The 22,981-nt window shown below is 34.5% G+C and overlaps 1 protein-coding gene across 36 annotated transcripts in view; it reads right to left on the bottom strand.

The window, feature by feature from the left end:
- Positions 1-22,981, bottom strand: part of PTPRD (protein tyrosine phosphatase receptor type D) — a 1,169,657-nt gene that overhangs the window by 612,933 nt on the left and 533,743 nt on the right. The window contains exon 8 of one of the 36 annotated variants that reach the window (XM_058043168.1): positions 5,917-5,958. The exons of the other annotated variants lie outside the window; for them this stretch is intronic. The gene's annotated coding sequence lies outside the window, so the exon portion shown is untranslated. The remainder of the gene's footprint in view (positions 1-5,916; positions 5,959-22,981) is intronic. 36 annotated transcript variants of the gene reach the window in all.

Here is a 22,981-nt window from a genome sequence, read left to right as displayed (position 1 = left end):
ATCCTTCACTGTTCTTGTTCTTTTCTATTTTCATTTTGGAAACATGACATGTCCTCCTACTGTCAGTTTACTATGGCAGTATATAATCATCTGACAAATCTATCATGTTTGAAAGTAGTATCAATAATTCTAGTTACAAATCTCACATAAAGGCTCTTGGGAGGTTACTCTAGACACACCTTTTGACAACTTTTGATGATGGATATCGACTGTTAATTCTTAGTGATGTTTACAAGTTCCTGTGCTTGTCATAACTTGGGACTTTGAATACTTGTTCTGTTAATTATTAAATTGAAAAGAGCATAGGAGGGTAATATTTTTGTCTGTTGGGCATTTTCAACCTCTCTCAAATATTAATCTCTATAGACCATTTTATATAACAATGAAAGGCCAAATTCAGAACTTTTCCTTTATTAGTCAGATAAATGAACAGTAAAAACCAAGCCAACCATATAACAAAGGAATAGGAAAAGTTAAAATAAAAGCATAAACAAATACAAACCACAACCCCCCACCTTGCACTATGATTCATGGGTTCTATATTCTTGTTAGTGCACTAGATAGTAATTTTCCATAAGAAAAAGGACCATCTGAGCTTTGGAAAAGTACTGAAATTCAACTACCTATTTGAAGGTGACAGTCTGTGATGCACAGTAATATATCCTCCCAATCATGGAATTCATCAGACTTCTGGTGGTTGTTTTTTTGTTGTTTTTTTTTTTTTTTGTTTGTTTGTTTGTTTGTTTGTTTTTTGTTTTTTTTTTTTTTGTGAATAAGGTAATTTTCAAATATTAGCAGGTCTGAAAGGACTGGTTGGCATCTAATGAATTTCACAGATGTCTTTGGCTGCAGATGCAGCTTAGATGACTGCTGTGTGCACAGTCACTTGGGTAACATCAGTACAGTGCTCCAACCCAAAAAGCTACCAAATAGTAACTTGCATACCTTGTCTGGAGTCAAAATAAGGTTGGTACTAACTTTGGAGGAGGCTAGTACACCTTCAGAGGTCAGTACCTCTCCATGACAAACAAATGGGAAGACAGATGGCTCCTGTGATGACTTTAAAAATACCATTCAACATTATGGTGCATTATTATGATTCTCTGCCCTTCTTACAAAGATCAGACTGTCTCTCAGAATAATAAATACATAAATGAGGATTTTTTGAAGGCCACTTGTCATCTAGAAAGAACTCACAATTTATGAACTCAAGGTAATGGTATGAATTTTTATGAATAAAAGTGGAAACTAATGTACATCTTTGTTTTTCTCTAGTTTACCTTTATTACTTTAAAAAGATTTTATCTATTTTAATTTTACATGCCCAATTTGTCTTTTTTTGGTAAATAAGTATTTTTTTGTCTTCTGTAATATGTCAAATAATAAAATTTAGTTAATTTAAAAATAATTAATGTGTATGTAAAACCTAATATTGTGATGTTGAACTTTTCAGTCAGACACACCAAAGTGCTATGAAAAAGAACAAAACTATTAGATAAAAAATCTAGCAGGAAAAGATTTTATGCTAATTACAAGATAAATTCTCAAATATATCTATATCAATATCTATATCTATATCTATCTATCTATCTATCTATCTATCTATCTATCTATCTATCTATATATATATATATATATGTATATAATTCCTGATTTTTTTCCAGAAATTTCTATTTAACATAAAAAGTCATGATTTTCAGATAAATGAACTGTCTGAAGGCTTTTAATGTAAAAAATTTCAGGACCAATGGTTTCCTTATTATTTCATAGACAATTTTAGTTTGAACTGATAAAATATTAGACATTATTAACTGGGTTAATGCAACCAAATATACATTAATGTCTGTGTCACTCATCATAACAGTCATATAAGTCTATAAAGTTTAGATTCTTGTTAGTGTGCAGGCAACATGATTTCAGTTGTTGCCACTTTGATTATGTAATCAGAAAATTCCATATTTACTCTGATTTAAAACAAGTATATCAGTATTAAGTGTACCAACAGGGCACAATTTTAATTGAAGTCATATTTTCTCATATAATATCTGTATTTTTAGTACTCATTTTCCCAGTGTTCATGGCTATTGGTGATACTCTAGAAGGTGCTGTAATATACTGAAAAAACTCCTAGTGTAATATAACAGCAGAATATTTAGAATCTTATTTATTCAGAACATAATGAATTGCCTCTGAAACATTTGGTTTCATTTTTCAGTAGCACATCTCGCTGTACTTCAACAGAAATAATCATGCTTTATATTGGTGAATCAAACAATTTTCATTATTTTGTAACAGAGAAATTTGAAACAGAAGGAAATCTATGTTCAATATAGTAATTTACATATAGGGGACAGGTAGTAACAGCAGAGCAAGAGGTTTCAGGACAGAAAGATGCATTAAACTTTCTAAATGTACTGAACCACAAGATTGATGTGAAATGGTCTATTTGTCAAGTGGAAGATGAAGCGGCTGGAGATCTGTTCTGTCTGATACCACCTGCCAACTGCCTCAAGGTTTGTTACAGGGGAGAGGAGCTGAAAGCATACAACAAATCACAGATAAAGGCTCTTCCCCTTAGCATTTGTAATTGATGTATTAGATGCATTTCAAGTATTGTGATGGATATTTTTCAAGAGTCCTGGTACTGGGTGACAATGGGATGTTTGGTAATCTCCCTATATTGAACAGAAAACATCTGGATGCAGCAGCATATGGACTGCAGCTTCAGTGAAATAATTTAATGCATGCTGCCCACCATTAGGTCCATATGTGCATGGTTCCCTTTAATGCTATCTTCAAGTATGGCAAAGAGAGCTTTAAGCATTTTCTCTTTTTTGATGTTTCTGCAGTCTTGCAGCTATCTACATGTTTATGATATGGGGATACTTCAAAGTCCCAGAATGTTCAGAAATCACCTGCAGCAACACCAGTTGACAGAAGTTGAAAATACCCACTTAAAAATTGTTTAAGAAGATTACAAATTTGATTCCTAATTCTGAATCTAAAAAAGGTTTGAACAAAAATGTGATCTAGTACTGCTATATGAAGTTATCCACAATTAAGCAGAGAAGACTTGCAGTAAAGAAAAAAAATTTTTGGTTGTTGGTATGTGGGGGTTTTATTCCCTAAGAATATAAGATACACTGCATATGAAGTATACAGCAAATACACGAAAACAAGATACCTATGTGGGATTTGAATATATTGATAGTTCACTCAGAATTATTGGAGGTGTGACAGACCACTTTTACCTCTCACCCTTCAGGTTTACATCAGTTGCTACATAAAATGAAGAACAAGTTCAGGCAACTATGTTATGTACCATTTTTGGGGGTTACCCTATGTCTTTTTTGGTGTTTTTCATGTTCATGTGTGGGGAAAGATAAACCAAGTTTGAAAACAGGAAGTATGATATACAGTTTTTTATTTTCATATTAGCCAGGGAAAAAATAACTTGAAAGCTGTGGAAAGATTATTTTTTGCTCTAAGAAAAGGAGCAGGAGCAAATCAAAGCAGGAAGTCAGTCAAGCACAAAGATAAGGCACCTGCTGTGGCTTTGGAGAATTATAACCTTCCTACATCACACAGAACCAGCATCCAGGGCCCAGTGATTATTTACATCCTCAAACATCTCGTGGAAGGTCAGGATTCAAAATTTGACAAGAGGAAGATGCCTATATCCAATTGGACTTTCTGAAGAAGCCTCAAATCTGACTAACTGGTATGTTGGGGAAGGGAAGGGAAGGTTCCGGGAAGGGAAGGTTCTGGTAAGGGAAGGTTCCGGGAAGGTTCCGGGAAGGGAAGGTTCCGGGAAGGGAAGGTTCCGGGAAGGGAAGGGAAGGTTCCGGGAAGGTTCCGGGAAGGGAAGGGAAGGTTCCGGGAAGGTTCCGGGAAGGGAAGGGAAGGGAAGGGAAGGGAAGGCTCCGGGAAGGGAAGGGAAGGGAAGGGAAGGGAAGGGAAGGGAAGGGAAGGGAAGGGAAGGGAAGGGAAGGGAAGGGAAGGGAAGGGAAGGGAAGGGAAGGGAAGGGAAGGGAAGGGAAGGGAAGGGAAGGGAAGGGAAGGGAAGGGAAGGGAAGGGAAGGGAAGGGAAGGCTAAATAACAGAGTATTATACCAACAGAAGGCATAAATAGCACAAGGTCTTGATTCGCTAATGGAGATATTTTAGAAGCAGTGTGAAATACAAAGCAGAAGGAGTTGGCAAAACTCTTTTATTAAATTGAGGAGAAGGAGACCTTAATAGACAGATGTCTATTTACTATCACAATTGAATGTAAAGAAAAAGGGGACAGTTTTAAAAACAATGTAGACTATTCAGAGTGTGGTGGTTGAACCTATCATTAAAAATTTTTTGAAAAAATTCTGGACAGGAAGACCTCAATATAGAACTGCATCAGTTATGAGAAGACAAAATGGATTTGAGAGTTAGCAGGGAAAAGTTATTAGTTGAAAGTGTAGGAATAAGATCCTAAATTTTTAATGACACATTTATAGGCCAAAAAAAAAAAAAAAAAAAAAAAAAAAAAAAAAAAAAAAGAAACACCTTTATTGGATTCATATGTTACTTCTAAAGAATGACTAGGAAGCAGGGCTGGGCAAGATTGCACTTTTTAAAAAATTATTCTTGACAGTAATACAAATTATGAGATATTTCAAGTATCTGCATAAAGACTTCCTTCCCCAGTTTCCAAGACTGAACCTTTAAGTTCCCACTCCCCTAATTTTTTTTCAAGGTCTCTGAAGGGATGCATTAACTTTACCAAAGTTAATTCCAAAGTGGAATGCTCTTCTAGAGCAGAAGATGAATTGTAGATATAATTATTGCATACTCTGGAAAAAATAAAGTATTTGTAATTAATGGGCAATGGTATTGCAATTAATGGAAAAGTATCACAGTAAACACAGTAATTTTTCCTCAAAGAAGAAAATAAGTATACTGTATCCCTAATATTATGATTTTTCCTCCATGTTGGTTTATGTTGTTCGGTTTTGGGGGCACAAGACCTATTTGGGCTGGCCCTGGCCCCTGTCTCCTTTCAGCTTGCCTTAACTGGTGTCTAGTGGCCTAGTTACCATTGATGAACATGTGGGTGCTGCAGCGCTGTCAGTGCTGAATGTGGACAAGGGCAGAGGCTCCCAGAGAGTCCCAGTGTGACAACAGTGGACACTTACACAGAGGGAGCTTAGGAAAGGTGACCATATACCTTAGATGCTTTAACTGGAAAACCACAAAAGCAAAATACATTGAGACACTGAAATGTATAAAACAAGATCTGCCCTCTCAGCTTCAGCAGTGAAAATGTAGAGACTTAACAGCTATCCAAAACTATACACCGCCTCTCTGCTTTCAAGGAGCCTGCAAGGAGTCTCAACCTGAGGACCTGGGATGAAACCGAAGTGGAGAAAAGGTTACAGGTACTTGTGAGTTTTCTTGAACAAGAAGCTTCGTTCTATTATTTACGAGGCTTCACTGTATTATTACAGCCTGTAAAGTGTGAGAACTGCTGCAAATGGACTAATAAATATATGCTTTATTTTGATTAGTTTGTTAAGACCTTAATTGGGCTAACAATTTTTTCCTATTTATGGAATACACTTCCTTTTGGCCATTTTTATAGTTATGATATAATGCCTATTTTTATAGTTATGATATAATAAACACATTCATTCTTTGTGTGCACTTGCAAAAATTAATGTGCACTTTAATGCAGAGTTAAAAGCTTTTCTTGACAGATACAAAATGCTTGAGTTCATTATATTTTTGTTACAGAAATTAATCATTGCATTAATGGAGTTTGACATTGTTATATACTTGGCAGTCACTTCTATCTCTCTTATCTGTTGAACATGAAAGAGTCATAACAAAATAATCTCAAAGGAAAGTATATTTTTAAACATATTTTTCTGCATTACTTACACGAATGTGGATTTGTGATTTAAAGATTCCTAGAGAAGAAGGCTGTAATTACAAAATATTACAGGTGATTAGGTTTTTTAAAAAATCAGGGAGCAGCTTGCATGCTCTTTTCTACTAATGAAGATAATTATCCACCAACACATCATGGAAAAATAATCTGGAATATGTTTGAAGAAATACTATAAAAGAGAATCAAACGGTCTAATTTGGATTTTTAGTACTAAAGTTGAACTCCAGGTTATCAGATATATGAAAACAACTGAAAAAAACCACAATTGTTTTGTTAAGAGGGAATGACAGTCTAATGGTCTTCCAGTGGACATTAGTTCATTAATAGAGATTTAATACATACTTTTCTTTTTCTTCCACTCCATGATTAGTTCTGCTTATGGAAGATTCAGAATATTTTTTTTTCTTTTTACTTCATTAAAATTTTACTATCCTCATAAGTTCATAGTTCAATGTGTTGTTTCATTATTATTACAAAATAGAGAAATACAAAAAAGTAAAACAAGATCTGTTCTTATATCTTTTATCCTATTTGTCCAGTTTCTCCTCAAAATAGGTGCAAACTGCCATTAAATGACTTGGCATTAGCTGGAAACTTCTTAATTAAAGAAGAAAAAAAAAAGTAGAATAACATCATGTGTATTGTGCCTTTAAGCCTGCAGGAACCAGTTTGCTCAATAGCTGATTTCTTTCAAAGAGGTTTTCAGTGCCTTCCTGGAGGTCAGTCTAGACTTAGAGCTGTAGCATGCACTTGTACTTTAACTTATCCCTTCATCCCTCCCATCTAAACATGTGAATAATCCCTGAAATAAAGCAACTTTCTGATGAAATTGTGCTTAAATTGTATTTTATGCAATTATTTGATTAAAATTTAAAAAACCCTAAATGCTAAAATTGAAATAAGAGTAAATATATGCCTTCTGAAATGCAGAGAAATCTATCTACCCAAATGACCTGAACTATCCTATATGGGACTGCTTCAGTGTAGTCATAGTGTCTCACCTCAGCATGGAACAAGGGAAGAGAGAAATGGTGTATGTCATATGAAAAAGACCATTATTGCACTTCCAGACCTTTGCTTTGTTACTTGAACATCGAACAAAGAATTCCAAAGTTACTTTTGCATTAAGTTAAACCAGAATCTAGAACCAGCAGAGAAATTCCTGGGCAAGTAAGTTCAATCACTTTCAACACTGCAACGGTTGTGCAACTCTTTTCTCAGCAGCCCCCAATTCGCTACTTAGTCTCTCTGAATACTTTTCCTCTTTTGGCCATAAACTTGTTTTCTAGATGGAAGTGTTCGTGGCCAATGCACACACACTGATGCTTTGGCAGAGGCTGCCATTTCACTCCTTGTGTGCTCTTGCTTTCATGGGTCTATTTACAGACAACAGTAATTTCAATTTCGACTTTGATTTGTGAGAACAAAGTTTTTCAGATCCTTTTTGTGAGGTGTATTCTCTAACATAGAGTAATTAAAATTTTTTCCAAATTTGTTTCATATTTCTTAAAAAGAATCAAATTTTCATATCAGATTAGGTGGGTTCTTAGGATTTTTATGAACTTTTTGTTCTTTTCCTCTATCATACCTATACTTATAAAACCTGAACAGGCAATGACAGGTTTTTGGAACTAGAACTAAAATACATGATCCTGCCCTTTGAACTATGAAATTTCATTCTGTTTGTTTTACTCTGGACCTTTTGAGAGTCATGTTCTCCTAGGTAGCTTAGTAATTTTGCATTTTAAAGCAATTTGGTGCCATTTGTCTACAGAAGTTCCTCAATTGTCTTATCATTCTCAGATTAACATCAATCTATTACAATATAGTTGTCAAAAATGATTGTTAAATAATGACTACATTTTAAACTAGTCTTAGGAGAAAGTAGAATTTTGTGCTGTCTGAGCTAGTAATCTGAATATACACCTGGGTTCTTGCAATCAGAACTCAATAAACTTGATAAAACTAAATAAAAATCTCCACATGGAAGTTTAGAATGCCAGATATTTATTACAAGAAAAAAAGGTTAGGAGAGGAGAGGAGAGGAGAGGAGAGGAGAGGAGAGGAGAGGAGAGGAGAGGAGAGGAGAGGAGAGGAGAGGAGAGGAGAGGAGAGGAGAGGAGAGGAGAGGAGAGGAGAGGAGAGGAGAGGAGAGGAGAGGAGAGGAGAGGAGAGGAGAGGAGAGGAGAGGAGAGGAGAGGAGAGGAGAGGAGAGGAGAGGAGAGGAGAGGAGAGGAGAGGAGAGGAGAGGAGAGGAGAGGAGAGGAGAGGAGAGGGAGAGGAGAGGAGAGGAGAGGAGAGGAGAGGAGAGGAGAGGAGAGGAGAGAGAGGAGAGGAGAGGAGAGGAGAGGAGAGGAGAGGAGAGGAGAGGAGAGGAGAGGAGAGGAGAGGAGAGGAGAGGAGAGGAGAGGAGAGGAGAGGAGAGGAGAGGAGAGGAGAGGAGAGGAGAGGAGAGGAGAGGAAGAGGTAGGAGAGGAGAGGAGAGGAGAGGAGAGGTGAGGAGAGGAGAGGAGAGGAGAGGAGAGGAGAGGAAAGGAGTGGAAGGAAGGAAAGGGAAAGGAAAGGAAGGAAAGGAAAGGAAAGGAAAGGAAAGGAAAGGAAAGGAAAGGAAAGGAAAGGAAAGGAAAGGAAAGGAAAGGAAAGGAAAGGAAAGGAAAGGAAAGGAAAGGAAAGGAAAGGAAAGGAAAGGAAAGGAAATAAGCAGCATGCAACTGGATACAATGTACAGAGATATGCTTTCTCTATAAATAGCTTCTGAAGTAGTGATCAGTCTGTCTAAGTGAATTCTGGAAAACACATTTTTCTACAGGAAAATCTGACATTTTAGTAAGCCTCTGACTTCTATTCTCCACTATATTTCTTAGCAGTGAACATGTATCTAAGGAAGAGATATTTTCCAACCCAGTAAATGGATACAGCTCTAATCAGTGCATTATTTTACAAAGCTAAAAAAACCCCCAAACCTCGATTCTGTAGCTGTGGAAATGGACAAACCACTCCCTTTGAGAAGGTGTGTGTTTCTTCTTTGAACAGCATTACAAGTGACAACTATTCCATATAGTTACACTGGCTAAGAAGTCACTTAATTTCAGTGAAAAATAAAGGCAGGCTAGTTATTAAGATGGAAATGTGAAGTTTCATCATGCAGACGCATAGCACTTGCAGTAAACCCTGCAGATGTGCCCATCTCCAATGCTATGTACTCAACTCTCAACTAGTTAACTAATATTATTAACTAATATTTAGTACTAATAAAAAGTAATATCTATGCTTTGCTTTAAGTTTAGTTGAGTGGATTTTTGAATACATACACATATTCATGTTAAATTCCAGTACTTTGTAACCGAAAAAGAGAAGCTAGACACAGTTGTCATGGAGGATCAAACAGGAAACCATAAAGAAAATTATTAACGGAAATGAAAAGTTTGAATGGTTGCAGAACACTATTTTATTGCTGCCTATCAAGTAAATAGTTTACTTGCTCCCTAAGTTTCTGTTTCAATTATTTTTAAAATAAATGACCTACCCCTTATTAAGTAAAGCACAATATTTCAATATAGCCCAAGAAGAGATACTTAAGACTACACTTAGAAAAAACCTCCAAACACAAAGCAGTTATGGGATGAAAGGTGTAGGGACTGATTTTTTCTTTTGCTTTTACATTAATGTTGGCCCTTAACAAAAATATAATTAAAAATTCTTGTTCTTACATTGCTTTCTGCCACTAATAGACAGTTCCTCACCTACTAGGCAATCTTTAGATATTTATGATTTTTTTTCTTCCATGCTTCTTTAAAGGAGTTTCAGAAAGACAAAAGTTCATTGTTCAAACCATTATTTTGCATTCTGCTTTATAGAAGACTTTAAAGGTTACTGAATTCTAAATAGATTGCTTATTAGTACTTATGTAAAAAAATTACAATTTGGCTATTTTTCAACACAAGGGCTAATGAGCTGGAAAGAAAATAAAGAGAGCAGTATGAAAAATCTTTAGAATTTGGCTAATCATTTAAACAACATGAAAGTTATGTTGAATTTCAATGCTTACACTAGCTGGAAAATGAAGTCCTCAGCTGCTATAACATCACTTATGGATGCTGCTTCATCAAGGAGACTAAAAGTATTGCTTGGTTTATTAGTAGAATTCTGCTTCTAGAGTTGGTTTTAGTTATCCTTTAGGCAAAGGTTGCTGTGACTCTTTTAAAAAATAGATGTTGTTTTATTGTTTTTATAAAATAACATGAGGCAAACCAGTTGTGGGGCTTACTGTCATCTCCTTTGCAAGGAGAGACAACCCTTTCCAACAGAGAACACTGCAATGTACTAGTGAGTGACACATAATCTAATCATATATGGACTGATAAAGCACAAAGATTTTTAATTAACACAGTGGTTACAGTGTGGAGAAGTTACATAGACTATAATAAAGAATCAGGAGTAGTTCCAAGGAACAGTTCTGAAAAATGCAGGTGTTGTACATTTTTAGTGAGAAATATTAATTTGGGTCACTCTTTCCTTTGCAATAGCCCAACATCTGTGAGAATAGATTTTAAAAGTGTTTGTCTTGACTGAAAACTCCAAATGGGGCAGAATCTTTAAATGTCTCATATGAAAACAGAAAGTTGTTCTAGCCTTGCATATTTTTTTCCTGCTCCAAAGGGTAGACACACAAAACTGAAATGTGGCTTTCCCTGATGGCAGATGCTAGCAATCATACTGATTGAAAACTTCCACCTCATAATTTCTTATCTAGCTTTATATTCCAAAGTAATTATATCATCATTTTTGTATTTTGTTTTGTTCTAAAAGATGCTCTCCATTAATCAGGACAGTACTAAAAATGATGTCATTGCAATGGAGAAATCTTTGAGTGCGCTGAACCTTTTCCTGGCCAACTGTGTGGCGTTTGTAACAGATAACACAGCTAATGCGAGAAAACCGCAATGGTGTTCTTGAAGGAGTGCAAGATGTTAGACCATATGTTCACAGACATGTGATGTGCCTTGTCATGTAGGTCATTTTGTTGCCAGGAACACTGTCATAACCCAAAGACAATATGAACCAGAAAAAATGTGATTTACTAAAGGATACTGAGAGACAGAAGCATTTCTTAAATCTCTAATTTTTAACTGGCAGTTGGAAGTCCAGTATTTCGACCTAAAATAAAAAATTGTGGTAGAACTACTTGGAAAGAAGTTGTTTCGAGTGTGGCTAAATGTGCAGATAGGTGTGTACCAGTCAGCTATTTTTATTTACAGAAACCGGTCATCTTTGTTCATATTGTGTAAAATCCTATTGCTATTTTTGGGTGTCTGCATTCAGCTGTGTGCAAGGTAGTAAGAACATATGCATAGCTGTAAGAGAAAAAATGTCCTGTTTCAGGGGTCCCATTAAAGATTATCAACACTTGATTATCAAAATATTAAGCAATTAATGAAAATTGAAAGAAGTATTTTATGAAATAAAAGTAGAATGCATTCCATCAACGTAAGTTCATTCCTCATAAAAATTCTTGTCCCTCTTTTTGCTTCCTCTTTCGCTAAAAGACTTAACTCCCTTCATGCAGGAAATACATCCCAAATTTATTTTAATGTGTAACCTTAAAATGCTGTAGCTATGTGCTCAAAAAAGAGAAATGAAAAAAAATAAAGAACAAAAGCAAAACCCAAAAATCCCGTAAACTCCCTCTGTAAATGCTCCTCTGAAGGTACATGTATATAACATCGCATATATCTATTAACTATAGGGATAAAATAAGTTAATTAGATATAGGGATAAAATGAGTTCATTAGATTAGTGAATTAGATTAGATTAGATTTATGTCTATCTTTAAAAACTGTTTTAAAGGTGTTGTGGGACTGGTCTTTTTGGACAGAATTATCAGAAACATTTCTGGGTAAATGCTTTGTAATCCCTGAGGACAAAATTATTTTTTGCATATTTACATGTACACACATTTTACTGCTGACTCGGAACATTAAGCTAAAGCTATCTGCAAAAGTAGAATGCATAATATCTATACCATACTGAAAATATTTAAGACTGTGTGCATAGCAACAACAGGAAATTCATAATATTTTAAAACAATTATGAAGAGAAGCTGTTCTGAGGACAGCTAAATGGTTCCGTACTTGCAGAAATTATTTCTGATACTTAATTTTACAGATGCTTATTGTTTTTCGTTTAACTGACAAAAAACCCCATCACCTTTGGTGTGATGGCTTGATGTAGTTCTAGTCTTTTTCTAATAATTCAGCAAGCTACAATACATAACAACAACCAAGATTTTAAAAAACCCCTGACTGCTTATGAAAAAATAGTGTAATTTTATTTGTTTACGGCTTTTGTAGTGATGAAGAATATCTCAATTAGAAAATTATTATGAATACGAAAAAATAATATTATATATTATTATAATAAATGAAAGCCACATATAACTATTACATAACTTTTCAATATATTTTTGTCAGTGAAACAAACAGTTCCCTTGATATAACTTAATTTTTAAGTGTGCTCTTTTCCATTCTTGCAGGGTATTTTCTGTGAAAATATATCATCTGTATTTTTACTTTACCCGATGTGATAATTAGTCAGATGAAAAAGTCACAGTGAAAAAATAGTATCTATGCATGAAAAAGAATACATTTATTGTTTAAAGCTCGATAAATTCTACATTTAATCAAAGTTTATGTCATAGTACATAAAACAATAACTCTAATTCTAATTCCCCTCAAATCCAGAAAAACAATAATTTAAAGGAATGCAAAAAGCATATCTGTAAGATTTTTCAAAACAGAATAAAATTTTCTGAAAGTTGCTAGAGCATGAGTATCCCTGTGTATTTACAGATGAAGACGTTTCTACTCATTTGCACATTGCCATCTCAGATAAATGTATTCCTGATGCACACAGTCACAGTTCAGAATTTTGTTGTTTTTCTCTCAAACTGCCTCATGAAGATTACCATTTTTATTGAAAAGAATCAGAGTTTATGCATAAATTAATGACAGAGTTTTTGAAAGTTTCCTCCACTTAGAGGACAAGAATGATGACAGCATTTCTGACAGTAGCTTGACTAGCAATCAATTCACAAGAGAGTTAGATGACTTTAGAAAGTGATTTTTGACTTCAAGGTCATTTTAGCTGTCATGATGGTTGAACAAGCTGTCTTACCACTTTGACCAATGACTTCCTAAGCTGCAGGTCAAAGTTTGAATTTCAAGGCTTGGACCAGAAACAGTTGTAGTTCTCCCCTTCTCATGCACTTGACCCTGCAAAGAAACTTCTGGTTTGTGCAAAAGGGGTTCCTAGGAAGCTAAATGTATTCTTTGTATTCAGCAAGAGATATTTTAAGCTACTTGAAATCCCACTCTATGGAATTTAATGCCTATCAGTAACTGACCCAACCCCAGCAGTGTTCAAAGCCAGGCTTTATAAATCCTTAAGCAACCTGGATTAGTGCGAGGTATCCCTGTCCATGAACGTGAGGCTGGAGCTAGAACCTTTCCAACCCCACAACAAACTATGATTATGATTAAATAAGACCTTTCAGGTGATAAAAGAGTGATGACTATTTAGGCCTATACATGGTGACTTTGTCTAACACAAAATTTCTATGTCATCAATGAACAGACAAATTTAAATCTGGTGGTCATGGTAACACAATACTTAATAAAACCTAATTCTAATAGTTGATTGTTTTCAAATAAGTATGAGATCATTAAAATTCACTACAAAGCCTTGCTTAAGCTACTGCTAAGCAAATCCCTTATGGAAGGCGTTTAAGTAAAAATGTCCTGTCATATGAAAGGTATATGTGTGGTGGTTTCAGACTTTAAATCCAAATAAATATTACTTACATTACCTCTACAATAAAAGTAAAACCTGATCCTCAGAAAGAAATGACATGATAAAATGACTGTAACTTTACTCCCTGCTTAACACTATTTTATTCTTTTTCAGCCTAGGGTATCAGGAGATGGCTAGTTAATGACATTGCTTCATTTAGCATTGGTCTTGAAAAAGAATGTCACATATTCTAATGCATAAAAAAGTGCTTCTTGGTTTTACTGCCCCCCTGCTTGCAGATTTGTCAATCACAGATGAAAGTTGATTAAAGGTAGACAAATTTTAGCTCAGTCTTTGGATTTGAAATGAAATATAAAAGGACTGATGCACTGATCCTTGTATTGTGATATTTGCCCCTTCTGCTTTTCTGGGACAGAACTGAAAACAAACAAGGACATTAACAAGCAATGTAAAGACCCATAGAATGCAACAGATGGGGGGAACATGGGTGGAAACAAATCTGGCAACTCCCCAACCACTATTAAAAAAATATCAAACAGGTTTCCTGAACCCCCAATAAGGAAGACTTCTCTAAGATGTGTGTGTTGTTTAACTGATTATGCTCTATACAGGTAATGATATTATAGTGAGTACTCAAGCATGGTATCATTCATTCCCATTCCTTTTTTTATAAATCTGCTGTACAGCCACAGAACAACAAACTCAGATAAGCCATTATATGGGAACAGATAGAAATGATTTTCTCAAAGAGCTGACTTATCCTATCTTTGAAAGAGTTGTATGAGTTTATGGATTGGTGTACAATATAACTGGCAGATGGAGAGATTGAAGTTATTGAAGAGTGAATTATCAAGTCAAGAAGTACTCTCCTGTCTAATCACACACACTTCCTGCAACTGAATCAAAAAAGAATAGTGTCTGCTCATTTAGGTATAACTAAACATTGTTACATATAAAGATGCTACCATTTTATGGGTAATTTACAGCGAGGACCAATAGAGAGAGACTAAATGTAATTACTGTGATATTTAAGGCTTTGGAAACAGGCTTTGATTTGTATGGTCTTAGGTATTATGGCCAAAGTTTTTCTTAGAAGAATCTGCCTCCAGCTTTAACTGTTCTTTTTTCTCTGCACTGAATGTTATTTTTTTCCTTACAGTGAATAATCAGTAATAGTACAGTGATATCCATACTTTTCAAAAGCTGTTAGCTCATACTTGGGTATCGTATGAACAACATTTCAGGTCCTTTAAGAAAAAAATAGTAATACTACGAGGTTGTATTTTGTCTTCTAGAAAGAGAAAAGACGGTGACTTCTTAAGGACAAGGGTTAAGGAATATCTTCTAAAATTTGTCAGTGCAATGGGAACATTGTCAAAATTTCTATTCCCATGGTTTTTGTTCTTTGCTCTGTTGGTGCTGACATGTTTTTTTAAAGACTTGTTCAAATTAATACAGTAAGGAAGAAGTCCAGAGAGCTGTCTATATGTCTGATAGCAGTCATTTGGTCTGGACAAATCAGAAATTTATGATAATATGTAAGAATTACAACTGTTTTCCAACTTGATATAGAGTGAAACAATGACTTGCAGAACTGCAAACTCAAGTTTCAGAACATATGATGGCTACTTTTTTTTTCAAGGATCAGTTATAAACACAGTCCTTTTTTTGTACTACATAAATAATACAGAAATATAATTAAATTTCTCAATCTTTATAAAAATTTCATATACAAAATAGTCTTTCTATTAGTATATTTTACTAATAGGTACAACTTTATTCATTAAAAGTATAATGTTTACATTCAATGCAGCCACAAGAAATACATTTCACCGCTTCTGCAGTAGTTCTTGTTGTTATCACTCTTCAAAAATTCTAAAATTTATGAAACATAAAAAATTCAATGAATCTAAACATAGAAGCATCATATCATAAAGCAGTTATGAAACTGACTTAACCAAAAGATAAGAAGTATATTAAGAACTGGCTTCAGCAGTACTTCCACAATCACTAAAGTAATGTATGGAAAATAAGATCTCATAGCCAAATTTTAATATTTGATTCTCAGAGTTTTATAGTATCTGAATTGGTACACCAAATAACTTTGTCCATATTGTGTATTATAGTTTCTCCTTTATTAAACAAAACAAAACATAACTTTTTAGAAACCCATGGCTTCTAAATTTCAACTGAAATATAAAATTCTAGTTCAACTAGTTCAGTTGTGTAGATAAAATTTTGTAGTTATCTGAGGAAGATATTGGCTTAGTCTTCAGATTTTAATGACTAGCCTGGCAAAGTGCATTCTCCTCATTAATAAATAGCAAAATAACATGTTATATACAGGTGTACCTATTCTACATACTTGAACAACCTGTCCACTCTGGGCCGGAAAGGGAGTGCAACATGTCTGACTGCCTATCACTGTAAGGCTGCTCAGATTTTGTAAACAATGTCTTCAAGAGGCCTCAATGCACTACAAGCAATTGCCTGCGACGATACTCATTGAGGAATAAATTTAATTTACAATCCATCCGCCAACAATGCTATTAAGGATAAGGAGAAATTCATAACACCTGGAGTCCCATCAAAATAAAAACAAGGCTCCTGTTAAACTACAAATTTACATATTTTTCCCTCTGAAATATTCTCATCACCCTTCCTGTATACCTGCACTATATTTTAATAGGTTGCTGTCAAATAAACTCAATGAGATTAAGTAACACATCGGAAAAACAATTTGGTGCATTTTTTCACTCAAATTCAACAAATTTAAGGTGTATAGAAGCACCACTATGTTGCTCAGATAAATAAAGGATTCTCCCAAAGTAGAGGTTAGTAGCACAAATCAATAAAATTGAAATATGCCTTCTGTTTCTCTTTCAGCACTACAATAATTTTAATTCAGGGAGCATTTACCTTACAGATTTTGAACCCAAAATAAAGCTGCAGAATAAGTTGAGAATATAAGAATGTTAAACATCAGGTTTTCAGAAGAGGAAAAGTCAGACTAATACATATTTATCTTGAGATGTAGACCAAATAATTTCAAAGAAAATGGTACCATTTTTTCATGTATTCAAAAAGGGATGTACATTTTAATTTTTAATTGCTTTTTTAAATTATCAGAATATAAATCCTTTTAACCGTCTTAATACTTTCCTTCAGATTCTAAAATTCTGAAGGTAGAATGGAAAAAATATGAAAAAAAGAGTCCTGTGCAGCTGAGATTTTAATTTCTACTAATGAAACAAAGTGTTTTCAAAGATTAAGAAACAGATATTAAGCATCTAAATGAGCAACAAAAAAAGATATATATAATCCACATTTATGTTTTAAAGGTGACACTCCTTGGTTTGGCAGACAGATATTTTATCCTGTCTTTCCCATAAGCCTTTCTAATGCTAATTTTAAGCTACATTCTTTTTCTTTTGGAAATTTCTAGTATTTTCTGTCTTAGTGAGGTCTTCCTTTGTTTCTTCTTCCTCTTCTTCTTCTTCTTCTTCTTCTTCTTCTTCTTCCAATTAAAGTCTCCACTCGCTGCTATGTGCATTTATGTTTAAATTTGAAGTGTCCTTTTTTCTCCTTTAGTGTTATCCTGGACCCTTCAAAAAACTCTAGAAAGACCAGCTGTATGTGTTTTTTTGACTCTGGTTTGAGGCAAAACTAAATTAGACTCTACTTAGACAAAGGTTAAAATAAAATAAAGTGCAAGAATTAAATTCTCAAAGATAAATCTCTAAACATGTAGCAGAAAAAAGACATATAACAAAAAAGAGTCCAAAAAAGAAAAACAATAAAGCAAAAATAAAATTATTTCTTAAAAATGCTTTAACATTCTCATTAAAAAAATGTGAAACCAAATTTGTTTTGACTGAACTAGTCTGTATTGGATGAAGGTATCAAGGTTTTGGTGTTTTGGGATAGTTTCCACCAATCCAGTTTAAGTAATTCCAAAGACACAAGAAGTAATCTTGCTGAGGGAAACTATACAAGACAGAAAATTTCTGAGTTAGAAATTATCTCAAGAAAACAATTATACATGAAGTTGGAACAGTGATTAAAGCCTGTGTCCTTTCAAAAGTGTCTAGGTATGTTTTAGAAGGAAATACACTTGTCAGGACTGGCATATCATACATGTAAATCAGTTTTCACTGCAGTTGGACCACGTCTACTAGCTCCATTACTGGCCAATTACAAATGAAATGCAGGACAGGCCCTTGAAAATAGTTACTGATAACCTAGAAAAGATATTGAAAACAGACATTGGGGCAAGCAGAATGACACCTGGAACATGAGAAACCTAATTTCATGGAACTCCAGGATAGTTAGACTTGGAAGGGGCCTCTGACGATCAAGTCCAATGCCCCTGAGAAGGCAGCACCACCTAGAGCAAGTGACACAGGAATATATTTAGGTTAGCTTTGAATTTTTCCAGAAAAGGAGGGAGACTCCACAATCTTCCTGGGCAGCCTGTGCCAGCGCTTTGCCATACGAATATAAAGTTCTTCCTTGTGTTAAGGAGAAAATTGTTGTGTTTTATTTATGGCTTTTGCTCCTCTTTCTGTCACTAGGCTACACTGAAAAGTCTCTGGCACCATCTTCCTGACACCTGCTCTTGAGATAGTTATATGTTTTGATGAGATTCCCTTCCCTGTCTTCTCTGCTGGATCCTCTCCAGTAGTTCCTTATTTTTCTTGCACCAAGGGGCTCAGAACCAAACACAGTACTCCAAATGTGGCTTTTTCTAAGTGCTTATGACTGTGGATATCTTATTTTCCAATAGATTCCTCATTTCATCTAGAATATGAAACGACATTCCAGTTTTTGCATCATTGATGTTTGAATACTGTGAATTGCAGTAAATCATTACACTTCTCATATCCATAAATTATTTTCTTAAAAAAATTGGTAATTTTTGACAGTTTGGTGTGGTATGAGAAAAAAAAAGGAAATAAATATTGGTTCCAGTTCTAATAAAAGCTTCAATTCTGAATTTTTTGAGTGAGGATGAAATTGAAATGTTAAAATTTTCAGAATAAGCCTTCCACTAATTTAAATATCTAACAGGTCTGAAAACAAATATTTCTCTCTTTAAGTCTTGATAGGAAATATAAACAGATTTTTAATAGCTCAGTAAAATCACTGGGTCTAATTCTGATGTCTAACTTGATGAACTCAAATTGATATTGATGTTTACTGAATGTATCCATGATTTTCCATTACTTAAAAGCCAATCCCAATTTTCCGTGATGGCAACAAATTTTTATAGAAGCTGAAGAGTTTCTTATACAGATCCAAACTTCATTTTATTCATTTAGCAAACTCCAATGAGAGGCAGGGGAAGAAAAAAAAAGAGTTAATCAACTGTAGATTTCAAGTCTTGAAATCGTCAACAAAATCCCAATTTTTGGAGAAAGGGTAGTACAAGCAAGTTACATTTATAAAAAAATGTCTTTCTTTGGCTTTTAATTATATTCACATTCTAGTTTCCTATAGTAAAAAAAAAATTCAGTTTATGAAGGCAAGAGATACTATTCCTGAAAAAGTCTAGTTGAGCAGCTAGAACCAGTGTATTTGGTTAAGTACTTAATATTTTATTTGTTTTCTCTAAAAGCTGGTGTATTTTCTGTTAAAGGAACAGGAGTATCATTTGTGTGTATTCCTGATTAATACCTGGATCCTGCATTGTTTATTCCCTTTTTTCTCAAACTCTTTTATAGGATTATGCAGGTGTAGAAGTGCATCAGTTCACAGTGCCTAGGAGAATATCAGCAAAAATTTCCCTTTGAGTGCAGATATTAGAAGGAGCTTGAAAGAATACAGAAGGATGCTCTACGGTTGAAAGCAAACTGTCTGTATATCAAGGGCTGGAGTTTTATTGTAGCATGAGTCTTACAAAACTGACAATGGGTACAGTGCAGTAACATCATTCAGTTGAAAAATGCATGTCTGTGTTGATATCAAAAGGATGACATCAGACCATAACACTGTCTGGATGAAACCCTAACAGAATTATTTTTGAGTGCTGACATTGTGCTCTGTCAATCTCTGGTAATGGATTTTTTTCCCTCTGGTTAATCTAGCATGAATTTTTTGATGTTTCAGGTCTTATTGAAAAATAAGTTTCGTGTGTTGGTAGGTACAAATGGAATTTTGATGATTAATCCTAAAATCATATATTGGTTGGAAATCTGAAATGCTATAAAATAGTACTTTTTTAATTATAAAAAGTAAAGATCAAAATTCTGTGTGGTGGGTACTTACTAATGTAAGTCAAGGCAAAAACCTAGATTGTGATTGATTGTGAAAAGAATGCTTAACCAGACCATGTAAATTTTTTCAGTCATTGTCTTTATTTTCAAGGGAAGAGTATGGCAGGTAATGTGGGATTAAGTCATAAAACCTAAATCCTAATTAAGACATATATCTTAAGATAAATCATAGATCTAAAATAAAACTTGAGCTGGAGGTAGAGCAGCTGTGGATGAGTTTTAGTGTCATTGAACCACCCTAAGGGAGTAGGAAGATGGTCATAAAGCAACTGACTTTCTCCTAGGATCCTCACCTGAATTCTATTCCATTTAATGCATTTCACAATCAAGTGGACTACTAATGGCAGACTTGTTTTTTTAAAAAAAAGTTACATCAAATGAAAAAATCATGTCATAAAGACAAAATTAAATCCAATTTATTACTGACAGTAATTAAATGGTAAGTAACTTCCTAAAATAATACCTAGATCAATACAATGTAAGAACATTAAAAAATGCCTGTATTGAGTCAAGATCAGCCAAGTACCTTGACACTCTCTCTGCCAGTGGCACAGGAATGTTGCTTTTATGATACTTCTCAGATTTCAGTGCTAGAAGGAACATGAAAAAGGCAAGAGCCAATTTCTAAACTTTGTCAGCAACACTCTCTGGGTGCCTGAATATTTTCTACTTTCTTTTACTCACTGGGACAGGATTTTTCTTTGGTTGTGTAAAATTGTGCTTTTATTTACTCAATTGCTATCTCTCTGGAGCAGCAGATTCAACTAGCTTTTAAGATAGCCACCTTCAGGGGGCTGTGTAACGTTCAGGACTATTAATGGATGCAGCCTTAATGTGTTTTTTTGTTGACTGCAGTACAAAATAATAATAGTTTTCTGCTGGGAAGGAAATATACTTGGTCTATTTCTGACAGCCATTAAGGGACTTGGCTACTCAAGGGAACAAGCACAGGGACAAGCTTTTACATGTTTTTGGAACCATGTAATCTGACTGAACCTGTAGTACTTGTGAGAGCTGTGAAACTAAAGATTCTCAGTCTTTGAACTTCCTGAGTGGAATTTGTTGCTAAATTACATTCATAAAATATATGCTTTTAATTACCATAGCTTTAAATCATCCTCTGTTGTTGAATCAAAATTGAATACACTGGCAACTTAGAGATGCTAAATCTGCTGAACTGTGTTATGCATAAATTTCCATTAATCTTCCAACCATATTTTTTAAACAATTTTCAATTTTGAAGGAATATCTTAAGAAAAGAGAAATCATCTGAAAATGCATTAATGAAAGATTCAAAAAAATTTCCAAGAAGGGAGTTGATGATATAAAAAGCCATGAGGGAACAGCAACACTTGCATCTCTATTTGTTTTTTCTTTACCAAAGCTCCCTTGATTTAGATGCACTACCCATACTTATGCAGCTCTTTTGCTCATTCATTTGTACATTCACTACCAACAAGGGGCAGATTCTCCTGAACTGAATATGTGGGATGAGTGCTGAAATTTCTATTGCATGCATTCACTTGACTGGAAATGTATGCATATGTGCAATATAAAATTTAATGATCATGCTAAATATTTAAGTGTTAGCAAAATGCACCAACACCTGCCTCCTTCCATACAGTACTTAAGGGCTTACACATCAAGCCATTGCAATTCTTGTGTTTCCTAAGCATATTTTATAAGTAGTTTTTAATCACAAAGAAAAATTGAGCAATAATCACTCGAGCATTTGAAGAAGCTGGCCATGTTTTGTTGTCATTGAATTTATATAACCATTCCTGGTTTACTTAATGTGACACTAGTAGCAGACCAATTCTCTGTCATGATTTTCTCTTTTCTCTTCACAGCCACAAGTGTCTTAGAATAAAGTAGCTTGTTTTATATTAGATGAAATACATACAATTGCACAGAACAATTTAAAAAATAATTAGTAAATGTCTGTATTAATGTATAGGTGCTAATTGCAATCAGTTACTGAGAATCATCTGCTAAAAGGTAAGTCCTTTTAAGGCTGCTTGATTAAAATATAGTGTTTGCCTGTCCTGTCAACTAGTGTGAAAAATATTTTTTATAACATAAATTGCATCTCTTCCAACATTAATTTATCTAGCACTCTGAAGCTGAAATGGTTACTGTAAAAGCAAGTTGAATCTGCTGCTAAAGAGTAATAAGAAATACATTTTTATACAACCAAAGAAAAGTTCTGTCCCAGTAAGTAGAAGAAAGTAGGAAATACTCAGGCACCCAGAGAGTGTTGCTGACAAACTTGAAGAACAATGTCACATTTGGAGACTAAGATGACACACTCATTCACAAATTCATTCGTGTTTAGTAAGGAGGGATAGAAAGTTTAAAGGAGTGTAGTCCTAGGCATTAAAGATATGCAACTTAGATCTTGTTTCTCTGCTATTACACAGATGGCACTTCCTGCTAATTTAATTACCTCATTTTCCTCCCCATTAATTTTGTGGTGCCTGGGTGTGTTCTGGAAAGAGGTGCACTTCTACCATGAACCCTTGACAGAATTTCTGTAGGCTTCTACTTCAGCCTCTCAGTCACTTTCACTGTGTGCCAATATGATGTAAAGTGTGCAAGGGCATAGCTATTTACAGATGCAATTCTTTGAGCTGCTTGCTGAAGGTGAAATCCTAAGCCATAGAAGTCAGCATCCAATTTAACTATTCTCTGATTAACTAACTTGCCCATGACAATCTATTTGTGAGCTGTCTGTTCTGAAAAAACATCATGCTTTTATATTCTCATGCTCTTGCTGATTCAAACTTAATCTCAGAAAAGTTTATTTTGCAGCCTTGAAATACAAAAAATATACTGGACAAATAGTTACAAGTTGAAATATATTAATAATACTGGGGGACAACTACTACTACTATTACTACTACTACTAATTCTACTAGTGCAAGTTATAAATTTATAAGTGCCACTACAGAGGTAATCATTACAGAAGTTT

Source organism: Melospiza georgiana, chromosome Z, assembly GCF_028018845.1.
Source record: "Melospiza georgiana isolate bMelGeo1 chromosome Z, bMelGeo1.pri, whole genome shotgun sequence".
In the NCBI taxonomy this organism is placed as follows: domain Eukaryota; kingdom Metazoa; phylum Chordata; class Aves; order Passeriformes; family Passerellidae; genus Melospiza; species Melospiza georgiana.
Note: the sequence above shows the minus strand (reverse complement) of the source record. Positions and strands in the feature narration are given on the sequence as shown.